The sequence below is a fragment of the Podarcis pityusensis genome (genome assembly GCF_964106645.2).
Source record: "Podarcis pityusensis genome assembly, chromosome: 13".
NCBI lineage: Eukaryota > Metazoa > Chordata > Lepidosauria > Squamata > Lacertidae > Podarcis > Podarcis pityusensis.
In genome coordinates, this window is record NC_138038.1 from 13,882,780 (window position 1) to 13,894,554 (window position 11,775).

The following is an 11,775-nucleotide window of genomic DNA, read 5'->3' on the forward strand; positions in this document are numbered from 1 at the left end:
GAGGTCCCTTTACCTTTACTTTAGATAGATGATAGAGAGACAAATAGATAGATAGATAGATGAATGTGTGCATCCCTATCATATTAGAAAGGAGAAAACCGGTTTTTGTTCGAGATCCTTCAAGAATTCTCTACGCATTTTGAATTTTGTGTTTTTTATCTTGTATTTTTAGGCTGCGAACTGCCCTGAGATTTACAAGTGAAGGGAGGGATTCAAAATAAATAAATGAGAATAACAATAGCAATAACAATCACTTTCTACAGCCTTCCCCGCTTGCAGTAGGAGGGTATTCATTCACCAGGGTCTAAATGACACATTAAAATTCAACACTTTTCTTTGAAGCAAATCTAAGCTGCCCACTGCTGTATTGAAGGGAAAGGAGCCACGTGGCAGCTGATGCTGTTTCCCAACTAATGGGCCACATGCGACAAAACCAGAGCAAATGGCGGTCCAGAGAGGATGCCATTGGCTGAGCAAAAGTGGGTGGGGCCAGAGCTGCAAGGGGGTGGGGCAAACCCCTTTTGCTCTTGCTGCCACTCTACCCTCACTGTGCCCCCTCCCCCCGTCACCATCTTTCCCTCCCTCCTTGTCCCCTGCCAGCTGCTGGTGTCACTCCTGCGTGATGTCATCACCCCTGAAGATAATGACATTCCTGAAAATAATGACATCGCACAATATGGCTTTCTTTAGAAGCCACACAGAAAATATGTGTTAGCTACAGCCGCACGTCCCCTACCACGTTATTAGGCCAAGACAAGTTCGGCTGGGCAAAATATTTTCTGCCAAGTAAGGGCCTGCAAAACTCTTTGCTCAGCTTCTCTTTATTTTGACGGGGCTTTTGCAGGAGAACTTCCTGAAAGAATGTGCTAAAGTTTAAAGGTTTTTTTTTTTTAAATAATAATAATAATAATAAAAATTCTGCTAGTCAACCACTTCCCTTCCAGGACTTAATAGAAGGGAAGCCTCCAACATTTCTCCAATGAAAATAGGGATGTCCGATTCCATTATTATTATTATTAGTAGTAGTAGTAGTAGTAGTAGTAACTCATTTCATCCACAACACAGCAACAACATTTGCTGAGAATTGCAAGTGAGAAGACTGCTGTTGTAGTGCTCAGGAACAGAACTGACTTTCTCATACCCTCCAACTTTCCTTTGGTGAAAAAAGGGACATCCCACCATACCCTCCAATATTTCTCCAATGAAAATAGGGACATCCTAGGAAAAGCAGGACATTCCGGGATCAAATCAGAAGCTGGGATGGCTTCTGTATACCTGAAGGAGAGTCTCCACCCCCATCATTCAGCCCGGACACTGTGATCCAGCGCCGAGGGCCTACTGGCAGTCCCCTCATTGTGAGAAGTGAGGTTACAGGGAACCAGACAGAGGGCCTTCTCGGTAGTGGCGCCCGCCCTGTAGAACGCCCTCCCATCAGATGTCAAGGAAATAAGCAGCTATCCTATTTGTAAAAGACATCTGAAGGCAGCCCTGTTTAGGGAAGTTTTTAATATTTATTTAATATTTAATATTTAATGCTGTTGGGAGCCGCCCAGAGTGGCTGGGGAAACTCAGCCAGATGGGCGGAGTATAAATAATAAACCATTATTATTATTATTATTATTATTATTATTATTATTTGAATACAGCACTGTCCCTGGAAAATGGGGACACTTGGAGGGTCTGCCAGCCTGGTTTTGATTCACTCCGCCCTGAATTCAGCAAAGAACACTGGTATAAGTAAATTTATTATTATTATTACTATTATTATTATTATTATTATTATTTGAATGCAGGACTGTCCCTGGAAAATGGGGACACTTGGAGGGTCTGCCAGCCTGGTTTTGATTCCCTCTGCCCTGAATTCAGCAAAGAACACTGGTATAAGTAAATTTATTATTATTATTATTATTATTATTATTATTATTATTATTTGAATGCAGGACTGTCCCTGGAAAATGGGGACACTTGGAGGGTCTGCCAGCCTGGTTGTGATTCACTCCGCCCTGAATTCAGCAAAGAACATGGGTGCCTCACCTTCTAAGAACGACTGAGCCTCTGAAGTTGCAGTCCTATGCGTGTCTGCGCAGAAGAAAGGGAATGACTAGCTAGGAGTGTAGGCCTGCAGCCTCCGTCTTCTTAGCAGCGCCTTCTCCGCGCCGTAGCAGGAAATAGCACAGGGCCAACACACATACAATGCATGCGGATTTGAAATGTCTCCAAATGGTTAAAGCCAGCATGGGTGGACTCATCTGGGATTTAAGGAAGGAGGCAGCCTAGCCTTGCCTGACCCGGGAGCCAGCAGCTGTCTGCAGTGTCTGAGCCTCGGCCCTTCCCATTGTCTGCCATATCCATTGCCATCGATAAGGAATGACAGGTGCCCAGAGGGAGACGACTCTCGAGAATGAATGAAGAAGCAGGCAGCCTCCGTCTCAGGCTCTCTGGGGAGGAGCAATGTCGTTGGGACACTGGTGCGTTTACGAAGTGGTATTTCGCACTCGGCGTCGCCTCGGCTCTTCCTCCCCCAATCCCCGGCCCGACCACCATCCGCAGTGGAATGTGGGCCTAGCAAACACAGAGGGAGAGTCAGGGGGTCTCTGCATGTCAACATGGAAAGCTGGTATAGCACGCAGGAGCTAGGAGCATGGGCCAAAATGTACTGTACACATTCCCATTTACAGTCATACCTCATGTTACGTTTGCTTCATGATACGTTTTTTCAGGTTGCGTCCAGTGGCGACCCGGAAGTACCGGAAAGGGTTACTTCTGGGTTTCGCTGCTCACGCATGCGCAGATGCGCAAAAATGACATCACGCGCATGCGCAGAAGCGGTGAATTGCTACCCGCTCGTGCGCAGAGGCGGGTTGCATTCTTTTCATGTTGCGAACGGGCCTTCGGAACGGATCCCGTTCACAACCAGAGGTACCACTGTATTCTGCATCCAGTGTGCTCCTGCTGCTGGCTTGGGAAGCTGTGTGCACACAAATGCTAGCCACAATTCATATCCTTTTAATGTTTGACGGACTACTGTACAGTGGTACCTCGGGTTAAGTACTTAATTCGTTCCGGAGGTCTGTACTTAACCTGAAACTGTTCTTAACCTGAAGCACCATTTTAGCTAATGGGGCCTCCTGCTGCTGCCGCGCCGCCGGAGCATGATTTCTGTTCTCAACCTGAAGCACTATTTCTGGGTTAGCGGAGTCTGTAACCTGAAGCGTATGTAACCTGAGGTACCACTGTATTTTAATATTTTGTTGGAAGCCGCCCAGAGTGGCTGTGGAAACCCAGCCAGATAGGCGGGGTATTGATAATAAATAATAATAATAATAATAATAATTATTATTATTATTATTATTATTATTATTATTATTATTATCATTATCATTATCATCATCATCATCATCATCATCATCCATCCTGTCGTTTCTTATGAAATACTGCATTTTGATGGATTCCCCCACCCCCTGGCTGCCAAAAACCCTATTCGGATTCAGAAAAAGAACAACTTAGCTGGGTTTTCAGTTGCTAATGCAGCCACAGTGACCTCAGGCAATCCTCTGCTCCCTGCCCTTCAGTCTGCAAAATGGAAATAATAATACTGACCTACCTTACAGGGCTGTTGTACAGATTGCAGGGATAACATATTTGAAGCACTTTACGCATGCTAAAAGGGCGGCCTGAGAGGCTTATACTTCCCACCCCCTCTTCAACCTTGAGGTCAAATGATGGTGGGGCCAGCGCTTTTTTTTTGAATGATACTCACTGACATGGAACACAGTCACCTCTTTTGTTTTTGAAGACCATGGCAGCCATTTTGTGCTGGCACCCACAGAAATGACCAAATTCAAAGAAAGGGGGCAAATCTCCCAAAAATTCTGAATCCTTTATTACTGCGCTCTGCTTCACCTAGGTCGAGCTAGGATTATAGTACTTCAGAATTTTGGGGAGATTTACCCCCTTTCTTTGAATTTGGTCATTTAAAGTTTATGATTTCTCTATTTCCTTCTGAGAAACTGAATAGTTCAGTGAAACGAGGTTTGTAGCCAGCATCCCATTAAGGCTTTGTTCAATTCTAGGTTTTTCTAATTATTTCCTTAAACTTTTTGATTTTTGTTATTTAGTTTAATTCTATAAGATAATATTTCTAGTCAGTTGCTTCTCGTTTCAGGGATTTTCATGGTATTTCATTTGTTTTGTGTAATTTCTTGGTTCCGTGGCTGTCTGTTTTCTACTAGGCTTAGACACCTGGCATTGCTCCAGCAGGTGCAATTACCAGGACTCAGTTTGTGTTTGCTTATGACAGGGCCTAGTGTGCCCTGGCACGCATGTGTGAACACACACACACACACACAGAGGGACAACAAGAGAGGCTTGTGCAGTCTGCTGCTATTGTTCAGCCAAAACAGGGGACATGTCAAGGTGGGAATTGGGAGCAGGTGAACGATAAGTCACAAGGTGTCCGTGCAGTTCACTCTTTAGTCAAAGAAACCAAACAGTTCAGACCTAGTGAGTACAGCAACTCTTCCCAGCAGGTCTTGCCACAAGGAGGCAGTTGTGAGGACTGGAGGTCCCTGCCTTCCCACAGCTCCCTAAGTCTCCTCCTCCCCAGAGTTTTTCCGAAGCAATCTGAGACTCCACCTTCTTGTCTGCCTTTGCTCTGCCTTCTTCATACCTCTTTGAGTTCTGAGAGACCAAAGGGAAGGAGAGTTGGTCACAGCAGAAGGGGAGACCCCCTGGCTTCTTGAGCAGCCTGCCTCCACTCTGCCTCTTGACCCCCCCCCCCAATTCACCAGCCTCTAATTCGGCCTCTGGGTCTGGCCTACTCTCTGCCACAGCCTCTTCTTGCTCACTAAACCCTGTTGCCTCCTCAGCTTCCGACACCAAGAATTGGGATCGGGACCTTCTGCATGCAAAGGAACGGAATGGAGAAATCCGCAGCTACCCTTGGTGAGTTCTGAAACTCCACATCCCAGCCAAACTATGGATCAGGCTTTCCCTTAACTGACCCAACAACACAGGGACAATGCAACTCCCATCATCCAGATGCATGGGCAGTAATCAGGGATGATGGGAGTGGTAGTCCAACAACATCTGGGAACCCAAGGTTGAGAAAGGCTAATATAGGTAGACTTTGTGTGCCTGATCCTGAGCAATGGCTAGGGTACAGATGGGGATGTATCAGCTACTACAGAGTGTCTATAGGGAGCTGTCCATGGTCCTGTAACTCCATCCTGACCTTACTTGCTACATAGTTAACTATGTCTCCAATCCTGCCTATGGAGACCCACTCATGGTCAGGTATGTCATCTTGACTGATTCTCTAGATGCTCCTCCTTTGGCACACAACACCTTAAGATTCAATGTTTCTTTAAACGTGTTCTCAACATCAAGTTTTTAATAGAATTTCAAAATTTTGTCTTAGTTTGGGAAAATTTTCCAATTCTAAAAAATTACACAAACATCCATTCCAACCCTACCTAACATTACTTTGCCCATTCCTTGTTCTTTACATCCTATGTGGCACATTAGGATCATATTATTTTCAAATGGATTCCCAAGACTTTTAAATACTGTATTTTTGCTCTATAAGACTCACTTTTTCCCTCATAAAAAGTAAGGGGAAATGTGTGCGCGTCTTATGGAGCGAATGCAGGCTGCGCAGCTATCCCAGAAGCCAGAACAGCAAGAGGGATTGCTGCTTTCACTGCTCAGCGATCCCTCTTGTTGTTCTGGCTTCTGAGATTCAGAATATTTTTTTTCTTGTTTTCCTCCTCCAAAAACTAGGTGCATCTTGTAGTCTGGAGTGTCTTATAGAGCAAAAAATACGGTACATGCATTTCAACATGGGAGGTGTCATATGTCCCCAGTGGCACAATGGGTCAGTGTGTCTGGCTATAAACCAGAAGGTTGTTGGTTTGTGCCCACCCTGGGCAGGATTCGCACTGTGGGCTGGATCCCTGCATTGCAGGGGGTTGGACTAGATGACCCACAGGGTCCCCTCCAACTTGTGGCAAATGCATATTCACTATGGTAGGGCTGAATTCCCTAATAACCAAGCAAGGGAATCTGAGGCCTTCTGGGTTTCAATTAGAACATGTCTTCCTGGGACCTTGTTGTTATGTGTTTACTCGAAATGCCCCGCAGTGTGCTCAGCTGGACTCGACTCAAAAGCCCAGTGCCTGGTGGGTCTGGAAAAGGTTTCACTAGGTCAGACGGCTCTGTGTCTTGGACAGCCGTAATGAAGGGCCGTCTCTGGCTGTGCTCCTCCAGACACAGATGTCCTTCATCAACAGACAAGAGTAATTTCAGCCTCTCCTGGCCACCAGCCCCAATACATCTCTGACTCTGTTCCAGACTGTGGAGGTCTGGGAGACAAAGGCTCCGATTTCCCAGCTCAGTTCCTTTAAAGCTAGTTGATCCCAGTGTCATTTCCACAAGCGCTGCCCTTTCTCCCTGCTCCCTACCCCCACCAACCCTCCACTGCCCCCTCGCTGATATGTCTTCCTCCAAATACCTCATTAGATGTGACAGATTCAGCATGATGTGAGGAATAAATGAGAGAGAATCGGTTCAACAAAAGAAAACAAAAAAAGAGGAGGAGGAACCAAGGAAGATTCAGCCACTGGTGGTTGTTGTTGTTATTTAACTACCTGGTCTCAGAGGATGTGTCTTGATGGGAAGCTGTACCACCTCCTCAGAGCGGTGGGTGAATCTTGTAACACCATTCGAGTGTAGCAGACAATGGGGGTCTCCTTCCACAGCTTTCCCCTACTTGGTCCAGCTGCCCACCACCATCTCTGCGATCACACAGACTAGTAAATGGTGTCAGAGTCTAGGCTGACTTTACGCTTGCCCCAGGAGAGCATGGCCTCTCTTGAGAATGCCAGTGACTCTCGGACTTCCAGGGTGGTGCCACCGGCAATGGCGGACTCCCTCTGAACTGGAGGGACTAGCTCCGTGGGAAACGGGTCTTCTCCGCTACGGTGAAGCGGGGACCCTTTTAAAAATCACAGGCGGATGAAGCCTGTGACCATGGGACTCGGCGGGCACCATTAGCGCCCCCCCAACCCGCTAAGGAACCCACTAACAGGCTCCGAAGTGAAGAGGGGGAAGTGGCGCGGTGCTGTGAGTCAGCTGTTATTTCCGTGGAGCGAAGCCGCATAGCCGTTGCCGGAGAGTGCTGCCCTTTTCCTGGGACAATTTGGACTTTAAAATAAGCACCCGTGAGTACTTAGACTTTGAACAATTGGACATCAAATAAGGACTAACGAGCAGAAAAGAATTGGATTTTAAAAACTTACTCTAATTTGGTACGGAACGGGAAGGTCTAAACAGGAAGTCATCCTTCCGTTCTTCTGTAAACAGAATAAAGCAAAGGCAATTTAAACTAGAGCTCAGGAAATCACCTTTAAAAGATTGGATTTCACCATTTAAAATTGTGGAACCCCCCTTCGACAGCAGGAGAAGGGGGGGATCTTTTTGGACTGTTTAAAGTGACTTTAAAGTAAAGTAACTTTCCTCCGTCCTGATCCTGGAGTGGGGTGTCAGGACTGACGTTTGAAGTTCATTGACCAAAGACAAGTGTTTTTGACAGATAGCTAAAAGAAGAGAAACATAGTGATTCCACTGTTCCCCTTCACATTTTAAAGGAATATATATTGACAAAGTATCTCAAAAAGGGAAACTTTGTTGCAAGAACAAATAGAAGTTTTCCCCCTAGAGGGAGTCTGTGAAACTGTAACCAACTCCAGGGAGCCGGCAGCTGTTACAGATTACAACCGTGGGAACAGGCATCTGACCTTGCAGGACAATGTATTCAGAAGCTTTGTTGTGTGCTCTCTATAAAACAAATGCCCTACTGGAACAATTACACGAGAAGGTGAATTGGATGGCGACTTCGACTAGAAATTTTGAACAGGCAGTGGGAAATTTTGAACAGACAGTGGGAAAATATGTGGAGCCCACTCAGGAATTAAATCCGGAGTGTGTCTTGATAGAACAGGCCCAACAGGAATATGAGTTTTCGGATTTGACAAATGAACTTGGAAAAAGCCAGATTTGGAAAGGAAAAGTTTGGTTTGGCTTGGAAATGGGGGGCTGGATTGACCCCCCTGTGCTGGGACGTTTGGACTTTTCAAATATGGCAATGGGCCGTGAGATGTTTGGGTTTGTGGGGGCTCTTAATTTTGGAGGGTCTTTGAAACATGCTTTTAAATACTACATGGAATTCAGTGTTGAATATGGAAAAGGGGCTGATCTGTCGAGAAGGGTTAAGAACATTGTCAAGCTGGAGTTACCACGAGCAGGAGACAAGGGAAAATACAGTTACAAATATGAAAAAGAGCTGCGGAAGGGACATGGAAGAGACTTGAGGGCCTCGGATATAAGGTTGCCAGGTTAATGGGCTAGATCGACGGGATAATAAGGACTGACAAAACCCGGAACCAGGAGGAAGGGACGTTGGATGAAGATTGGATTTGTTTGTATCTCTTTTCTCTACCATTAGAACTGTTTTATAAAATTGATGAATGTTAGAAAAATGTTGGAATGAAATTACTTGGCTTTAGCAAAGATGTTTAAAGAATTATGAAAGAATATTATGGTTTTGAGAAGTTGGTAAGGATAAGATTTAAGTTTTAAGCTTTAAGGTTTATTTTATAGAAAGATAAGATTAAAACAGTTTAGGGTAATGTAATGACAGAATATTATGAAACATGGAAAGGATTTGCTGGGATAATTAATAACTAGGATACAAAGAAAGGGAGGAGGAGGAGGTCTAAGAAAGAAGGCAATGACAGTTAAGGATTTGAAAATAATGAATTTGTTTTTAAATGTTTTTAACAGTTTGTGATGTATTTTTGTATTTTTCTTTTTTCCTGTCACTTTTTTTTTCTTTATTTTGAATTTTTACTCATATGGTGGGAAGGGTTTTTTTTTTTTTTCCTTTTTCTACTTTGTCAACTATTTTTATTTGTACTTTCTTCTGCTTCTATTTTCTTTTTTCTTTTTTGTAACACTTTGAAAATTTCAATAAATATCTTTAAAATAAAAAAAAGAGAGAATGCCAGTGACTCTCCCACCAACAGTCAGAGAAAGACAGAGGTAAGCAAACCATGCCCACTGCTGGCTGCCTGTCTTCAGGAGTTCTCCGTTCCTAAGAATTGAAGTCTGTAAACAAGAGGCCTGCTGGATCAGGAGAAAGGCCCATCTAGCCGAGCATCCTCTTCCCCACAGTGGCCAATCAGATGCAAATGTGAAGCCTACAATTAGGATTCCCTCTCTTTTTGCCACAGGAAGCAGCATAAGAGGACTTCCTCTTCCAGCTTAGCCTTGCTTGATCAGCAAGTCTCTGGAGCCTACCTCTATCCTTTGGTTCTGACTTCTGGCTTGCTCCTCAATCCTGCCTCCTAGATTTGTCCTTCAATTCTGTACCAACAGCTCCTGGTTCGGGGCCGTCTTTAGCAGATGCGGTGCTGGGGTGCAAATATCCACCCAGTGCCCCCAAGTTACTGTTGGCATGCAGAGGGCAGGGAGGCCAGCTGGCTAGCCCTGGCTAGGCCATCTCCTTCCAGCCGTCCCGCTGCGAAGAATATCACCTCTGCTCCGACGTAAATCAGTGACCTGGGCTTCTGAGCCAGGGCACACTGTCAGCAGATTGAACGCCGCACACAGAATAGGCGTGAGGCTTGTGGAAGCATACTACAACTACAGATTTATTAATCATAAATCAGGACAAGGATTTATTAATCATAAATCAGGACAAAGAAACATGTCATCTCTCTCTCGCATGTCGTCTCAGAGAGAGAAGCTAAAAGCAAAAGCTATACACAACGGAAGTTCCCAGCAAGCTGTGCTGGAATGTAAACAGACATGTGACACACAACAGTTCCACATATCTGCTCCTTAAGGTGGAATAGCAATGTCAACAGTTACCACGGATAGTGGGGGGACGGGGATGGGATGAAGCTGCGCACTGCAGCCATCGGGGGGAGGCGCAACTCTCCCCCATGCTATTGCAGGAGAGCGATCCCCACAGAGGCTTGGGAGGCAAGCTGCACGCCTGCCAGCCATATGGTTGGCGGGGCACAGCTGGCATGCGTGCAGGGAAAGGGGAGGCCGCCGGCAAAGCCGCGCAGCTCCCCCACTCGCTGGGGCGCCTCTGAGAGGCTGGCGCCCTGGCGCGCCGCACCACTAAGCCCTATGGGAAAGACGGCTCTGTCCTGGTTCACTCTAGCCTGTTGCCCCTAGCCCAGCCCTACTCCAACACAAACATTTTTCCTGTGATGAGTTACCACATAGGAAGCTTCTGTCCCACGGCCCAATCTTGGCCAGCCAATATAGCTCATGAGGCCATCTCCCCCAAGTCATGACCACCTGCCAATCAACTGATGTCATCTCAATGGGCGGGTGATGTTGGCTGACAGGCAGGGACGGGGTTCAGTTATGTGTTGGCAGTGCCCACTGCTTCCCCAAAGGGAACTTCTGCATGAAGCCAAAGCAGCAGGATTTAACTCATCCTCCTGCTGTGTGTTGCTTCATCAGCATCTTCTCTGTGGGGAACACACCAGTGATGCGGACGCCTGCAGAGAGCAGGATTAAAACTCTCTGCTCATCAGCTGCCAGATGATTGACAAGTACGTGGCCAACCCACCCACCAAAGTTGACCCACAGGCTATGGGAGAGAGACCCATAAAGTTTCCCTGCCCCTGAACTATGTGAACTACTCTTCTTGTTTCATCCTGAATCCTACCTGTCAGGCATTGAGGAAACGGCTTCCTCCCCACCCCTTTGGCCGTGCATCAGCAGAACAAAGCAATTAGAGTCCCTTACCAGTTTAAGAGTGTTTAATGATCACAGCAAAAGAACAACACAGCCATTCTCAGAGTGAAGGTGCTCCCAATTAAGTTTTCCTCCTACTTCCCCCAGAGTCATTCCCATTACCTCCCCTTCTTGCAACCTGATCTCACAACCACTGAGCCTTCTGCGTAGCAACCTTATCAGCTCTCCTTGTCCTTGGGGAGAGAGGCTGGAGATTTTCCAGCAAAGGGGAGTCAGTTATCTCTCTCTCTCTTCCTGTTCTGCTTCTCCTAGTTGTTCCCCACTCAGCTCTGCCCAGCTGTTGTTTTCTGAACTATGCCCCTCTGCAAACCAATTCTCTCAATCTATACTGCTCCACTGTTCCTGGGCAGCTTCAGGGTCCTGGTCAGGAGCAGGAAGAGGGGGAGGTTCTCACCATTCTGCATCAGAGCTGTATTCCTCAGTCTGGTTTCTGAGACTGTCCTTCTTCTAAGACTTCCAATAAGGTGGTAAAATTCTCACTGTGCATCAGGAAGATTCGGATGTGCTGCATTATGGAAAGGAAGCATATCCATTCCTCTCTAAATCCACATAGGATTTGTTCAATGGATCTCTGTGTTTCATCAGCTGAGGTTTAACAGCTGTAAATGTAACTCATTCACATGTTTTGACCATTGTTTTTAAAAGTTCCTTTTAAAATAATGTTTGTGAAATGATGGGTAGAAAGAAAAACGTACGGGTTTTCCCCTCCAGAAACTGCTTGCAACCCGCTCCTATCCATTTCACTGCTCCAGAGCTTTGTATGGGATCAAGAGTGGCAGCTGTAATTCGGCTAGGAATATTCAGAATTCCCAGCCTCCCCTCCTTGCATCCCATCCTTCTCCTTTTTATTGTTAAGACTATCGAGCAGCCGATGCCGGATTGGAACTAATGATACAAAGCTCCAATAACCACCCTCCTCTGTTGGGGAAAAAAGATCTT